Source organism: Rutidosis leptorrhynchoides, chromosome 8 (assembly GCF_046630445.1).
Source record: "Rutidosis leptorrhynchoides isolate AG116_Rl617_1_P2 chromosome 8, CSIRO_AGI_Rlap_v1, whole genome shotgun sequence".
In the NCBI taxonomy this organism is placed as follows: domain Eukaryota; kingdom Viridiplantae; phylum Streptophyta; class Magnoliopsida; order Asterales; family Asteraceae; genus Rutidosis; species Rutidosis leptorrhynchoides.
Window position 1 is genome coordinate 96822566 of NC_092340.1, and position 6890 is coordinate 96829455.

Genomic DNA, 6890 nt, shown 5'->3' on the forward strand with positions numbered 1-6890 from the left:
AATTGACGCGAATCCTAAAGATAGATCTATTGGGCCTAACAAACCCCATCCAAAGTACTGGATGCTTTAGTACTTCGAAATTTATATCATATTCGAAGGGTGTCCCGGAATGATGGGGATATTCTTATATATGCATCTTGTTAACGTCGGTTACCAGGTGTTCACCATATGAATGATTTTTATCTCTCTGTATGAGATGTGTATTGAAATATGAAATCTTGTGGTCTATTGTTACGATTTGATATATATAGGTTAAACCTATAACTCACCAATATTTTTGTTGATGTTTAAAGCATGATTATTCTCAGGTGAATACTAAGAGCTTCCGCTGTTGCATACTAAAATAAGGACAAGATTTGGAGTCCATGTTTGTATGATATTATGTAAAAACTGCATTCAAGAAACATATGTCGATGTAATATATTTCTATTGTAAACCATTATGTAATGGTCGTGTGTAAACAGTATATTTTAGATTATCATTATTTGATAATCTACGTAATATTTTTAAAACCTTCATTGATAAAATAAAGGTTATGGTTGTTTTTAAAAATGAATGCAGTCTTTGAAAAACGTCTCATATAGAGGTCAAAACCTTGCAACGAAATCAATTAATATGGAACGTTTATAATCAATATGAACGGGACATTTCAATATGTTTGCTAAGGTGGTGACGATTGAGAAGTTGAGGTTTTGCGTAGCCTCATCTGGTCTTTTCATGATTTGATGAGAGAAGACGTCGACTAGAGAGAAAAGGTTATCGTTTTGTTTCGACTAATTTTTTTTTTGAAAAGCAATGAGATTTTTCATTAAAACTCGAAAGTTACAACATAACAGGAGAACCCGTTGTCGGAATGAAAGTAGCAGCAAACAACATCTAGTTGCGGATGATGCAACAAATACTAACACGAGGCTAACTAGAAAACATGGAGTAAAAATACAGATGCACTACATAAAAGCTAAGAAGCGTAAGCAAGACGGTTGGTGAGCCACACGATCCACTAAATCTTTTTGTCTTTGACTCGGGCAGATATCCATTCGAACAATTTTAACTGAATCTCCATTAGCATGGACGTACCTATCCAACTTTTGTTAGAGAACACCTTTTATTCTGGTTTCTCCAAAGAAAGTAGGCAGTAATCCATTCAATAGCTTTCCAAATCATACATCCGAACCATGTCATCGAACTATTGTTTTTTCCCCTGAAAGCTTCGCTCACACTTAGATTCACAATTGATCCCAAACCCCACCATTTGTATATTCGTTCCCAAACATCAAACGAGTGTCGACATAGGAATAGGATGTGGTAAATAGATTCCACATCATCATCACATATGGGACACCTAACCTAATCCAAATCAATAACCTTTTTGTCAATCTCGATCCATGTCGGTATGCGTCGATTTATTACTCTCCAAATGAATACTTCGATTTTATTTGGAACCAAATTATTCTTTAGTGTATCCGGTCTTGTTTTCCCGTCCGATATGGTTTTGTCATCAATCAGCCTCGATAATTTTTTCGTTGTAAAGATGCCATTCAATGCTAGATTCCATGTCCAACGATCGGTGTTCCTGTCACATTTAACATACAAATTTATTAGATTAGTGAGAGCAATAAGATCTTCACGGGCTCTTCCTGTAATATCACGTATCCAATTCCAAGAGAAGAGAAATTCATTGTTGCTCCATTGAACACGATCCAAAACATCAACATTTCGAGCAGATTCAAGATGATATAATCTCTTGAACGTGACCTTCAGTGGAGTTTCGGCAATCCAGTGATCTTCCCAAAACTGAGTTTATGTGCCATCACTGATTTGTCTGACAAACGAGTTGCTGAAATTCAGTCCAGTCTTTTTTAAATCCATACCTGCACACACAATATTGGGTCACACGTTACCTTTACCCGTGGGCCTATACAAACCCGTAGGTATATGCAGCCCGTTAGTACCATAAATGCTATTTAAAATTGCCACCCAAAGAGAATTTGATTCGGTTTTGGCCCGCCAAAACCATTTCCCCAAAAGCGCTAGGTTTTTCGCACGGAGTGAACCAATGTTTAGTCTGCCTTCACCGTATGGTAGAAGTGAGACTTCCCATTTGATCCATGACATTTTATGACACTCACCCGAACCCCCCCCCCCCCCCCCCCCCCCCTCCCCCCCACACCCACACACACAAAACAAAGTTCCTTGATGTTAAAGCTAAGGGGTATAAAATATTATTAATTTTACTAGGAAATACTATTAAATATGATACAATTTTACACAAGATATTTATTTATTTATAGAATGGATATACTTAAACCTTGCTACAACACTTATAGGCAGTGTACCTAATCGTACAGTAGTGTAGTTTTTAGTAAGTCCGGTTCGTTCCACAGGGAAAATCTTTTAATCAAAGCTTAACGCTATATTAGTTTTATTTTATAAAAATACAAATATATATATAAGTAATATTATTATTATAAAGGGGGGTTTTTACCGTTTAATGACCGGTTTGTCAATTTTAAAACTTTAGTCGCAGTTAAAAGAAAATGTAAAATATTAAATAAATAAAAGACTTAATTTAAAGCGTAAAGTAAATAACGATAATGAAATTGTGATAAATAAAAGTGCGATAAAATAAACTTGTGATAATTAAAAAGTACGATAATTAAAAGTGCAATTAAATACAATAACAATAAATAAAAGTGCTATAATTAGAAGTGAAATTAAATATAAAATAAAGGAAATTAAATATGAAATAAAAGAATTATGCTTATTTAAACTTCCGTAATCATGATGTTTGACGTGTTGATTTTAGTTTTATGCCCATGGGTTAATTGTCCTTTGTCCTGGAATATTTAATATGTCCGTCTGGTTTTTGTCCATAACAGTCCATCAGTCATAAATATAAAGTGCGAGTGTCCTCGTCAAATTATCCTTATACCCGAAGTTAAATATTCCAACTAACTGGGGACTTAAACTGTAACAAGATTTTAATACTTTGTTTAATAATTACACCAGGATGTCGACTGAATGTAACCCAAGGTTTTAATACTTTGTTATCAACTATGCCAAGTGTCCTTGTACATAATTTCACCCCTGTTTTAATAATTCTAGTGGCTATTAATCCATTCCCGTGTCCGGTTAAATGAACGATTATTCGTACATATAAATACTCCGCCCATCGTGTTCGATCGAGTGTATATGGTTATTTATAGGGATGTTCAATTGTAAATCTTTATATTAAAATTAACAAACTATCATTTAGTTAAACAAATATAAAGCCCATTAATAGCCCATAGTCTAATTTCCACAAGTGTCGTTCTTTTGTCCAAACCCCAATTATGGTACAAAGCCCAATTACCCAATTTTAATATTTTTAGCCCAACATCATGATTACTTCGGATTAAATAATCATAATAATAACTTAGCTACGAGACATTAAATTAAAAAGGTTGAACATAACTTACAATGATTAAAAATAGCGTAGCGTTACCCGGACAAAATTTCGACTTACACCCTTACAACATTCGCTAACATACCCTTATTATTAGAAATTAAAATTAAAATTAAAATTAAAAAAAAAAAAATATATATATATATATATATATATATATATATATATATATATATATATATATATATATATATATATATATATATATATATAATTTACGTATGATGAAGAAGGAAAAAGATGTGTTTTTGTGGTGCACCAAAGCTCGATTTTTATAGGCATGTGGGCTGGAACTGTGCACCATGCAATCGCATGGAGTTTCTTCCTCCAGGCCATGCGATCGCATGGCCAACTGGAGAGACTCAAAAGTCTTTGTTTTTTTATGCCGACGGTTTTTAAATATAATATAATATATATATATTAATTTTAAGAATTAATTAAATATTATATTATATTCATGTGCATAGTTGACTTGAAATTTTTAGTCCGTTGCGTCGAGCGTTGAGAGTTGACTCTGGTCCCGGTTCCGGATTTTCGAACGTCCTTGCGTACAATTTAATATCTTGTTCTTTGCGTTTTGAATCTTGTACTCTTGTAATTTCGAGACGTTTCTTATCAATAATTGGAACCTCTTTGATTGTAATTTTTTCTTTTGAGCTTTTTAGTCGTTTGCGTCTTTAATTCGTCGAATCTGTCTTTTGTCTTCACCTTTTATTATTTAAACGAATATCACTTGTAAATAGAACAATTGCAACTAAAAGCTTGTCTTTCTTGAGGAATAATGCTATGAAATATATGTTCGTTTTTAGCATTATCAAATATTCCCACACTTGAGCTTTGCTTGTCCTCAAGCAATATAGTCTTGAAATACTAGAATCACTTCTTTATTCTTCACACTTTGTACATAAGTGATTTCTTTACGGCGGTATAAACAATGGTAGTAACGTTGTGGTTTACAGTCCCACATGACTATAAAAATTTAGATCCATTAAGGAAATTGGATCTTTATGAAAACACTTGATCTTTTTGAAAATTCAATCTAGCTTTTACCCTAGATAAGTTTTCCAGAATAACCCTTCACCGGTGTTTGCAAAATATTTTTGTAGGTTTGGTGGGTTTCAGATTTGAAAATTTTAGCTCAAAACTTGTGGTTTTGTGTCACCCACTTACTAACCTTGTATTGGGAAAGCAACACGTCCAGTATACTTGCTCCGTATATTACCTTTCGGTAAACTACCGTCCGGTTGTAAAGGAAAGCGTTGAACAAGCAACTGTTAAGGCAATGTCCCCTGACATGCTTTTAATTATGGTCTATAACGTGTCGGACGCAATTACTATTCTTGGTAGGAGCAATAGTAAAGCTCACCCTTTTAATTTGTCGGTCTGGCACAAGGTCCTATCTTCGACCATGCTATGCAACCACCGTTCTTACGGTTGACACCCGATTTGGTTCAGGTGACCTAATGAATTCCAGGTGAATTCCTAGGATTTTACGTTCAAAGGTAATGAATGCATTGAAAATAGGGTTTTCAGAAAACAAATCGGTTTTAATTTGATCAAAATATTTTCTCGTTCAAGCTCGAGTTTAGATATCATTGAATTCCATGAGTTTGTAATTCTCAATCTTTAAGGTCAATCTCTAGGATTGAGTAATATCAGTCTTAAAAGCTGATTTTTGATCTTTAAGGAGATTATCCTTTCTGAGGATCTGATTCATTAGTCTTATCAAGCTAATTTGCACGGTGCCCCACCATTGTACGAGATAAATCCTTCTCATGGTTAGGATAAATCTGACCACTTGGCGACCCTGTTTGATGCCGAGGTCCGTGGATTTCCTGCTGATTTTAGAGATGACTTTTCTAGGTTTTTCGTCAACCTACAGCTGGTCTGGACGACAACTTCATGACCTAAATCAAGAAGCGCGTGTCTTTTTCGGAAGACTTTACTTCCTTTTAATGATGGAATTGATTCATCGTGTAGATCTATCTTTTCTTTTCTTTCATCGGGTAAAACAGTTTAGTTTAGTCCAAAGCAAAAGTATCTTCAATTATTTGTTACAGAAATATGTGACATATGTTTAAGATAACTTGGTAATTTTTCCCACACTTGGCTTTTATTTTCCTTTTTATTGTCCTCTATTCCATTTTAAATGAATTTTAACATTTTGGTTTGATTCTCAATTTATGTCCTTTCTGAGGTAACAATAATTTCGGTGTTAACACCTAGTTTTATCGTTCATAAATATGTATAAACACGATTTTGAGTTCATTTAATTGAAAATTTTGAAAAATTTTACTAGAATTGAGTAGTCAGTATATAAGACTAGGGCTGTTCTTTATTATCAGAGAGCACTAGATTCTAATACAACTACTACTTTACTAGTATTTCTAATGGTAACCAAGTGTATAAAGTAAAAATTTTAAAATTCGAAAGAATTTAACCCCTTCCCACACTTAAGATCTTGCAATGCCCTCATTTGCAAGAAATCAGTAACAATTTAAATTATTGAGGGTGATTAGCGTAAAAATGATTAAATTTTACCAAAGTTTCCAAACATATTGGCGTTTGTTTGCTGAATGATAAATGGTGCATATCATTTGTTCATTCCGTCTGTTGTTACATCACATTTATTTGTCATCTTGTCGTCAAAATTAGTAGCTTTTGCTGAACTTAATGTCAGTCTTTGAAAATGCGCTGTTTTACCCTGTTTTGTACAATTTACAATATACATACATACAAATATAAACATGCATGGCAATTTGAAATGGGACTTAATATCCCACTTTCAAATCCTAAATGTGAAATATTAGTACACAATAATAATAAAAATTATAAAAATTACATAAGTATATTCAATAACATAAGTTTAAACATGAATAAGTAAAAAGATAAAAACATATAAATCATATAAATAACCAAATGGAACCAAATCAGTCTGGATAGGGGTTCCAGTTCATCTCATCAGGTGGGTTCCATTGTTGGTTATAGGTGTTCTGATAGGCTTGGTTATAGTCATACCGGTTAAAGGGTGATCAGATATCGGGGCTGTGTGGCGGAAAATGAGCAGGTGGAGTAGGAACGTAATTATTTGGTACCTGATATGATAGTTGGCTCATGATTTGGTGCTGATGAACTACCCAGCTATCATGTTGGCGTCACCTATAATCCTCGTATACTCCCTCGGAGTTCCACTGCTCGTACATACTATGTCTGGCCGCGTTCGTCATTGCTTCCTCATCTATACGAACGTGGACGTCAAGAATAGCATCTCGAAAGACATCCCTAATGTCTTCCGCCTCCTCCATTTCCTCGTCTGAGCCTCTCTCTACCTGAGGATGAGATCCCTCATAGGGTACTGCCTGGTTACGTCTATTTTTCAATACCTTAGCACCCACATAAACTTTCAATCCTAAGGGCTCAACCTATTCTCTACAAAGCTGTAATG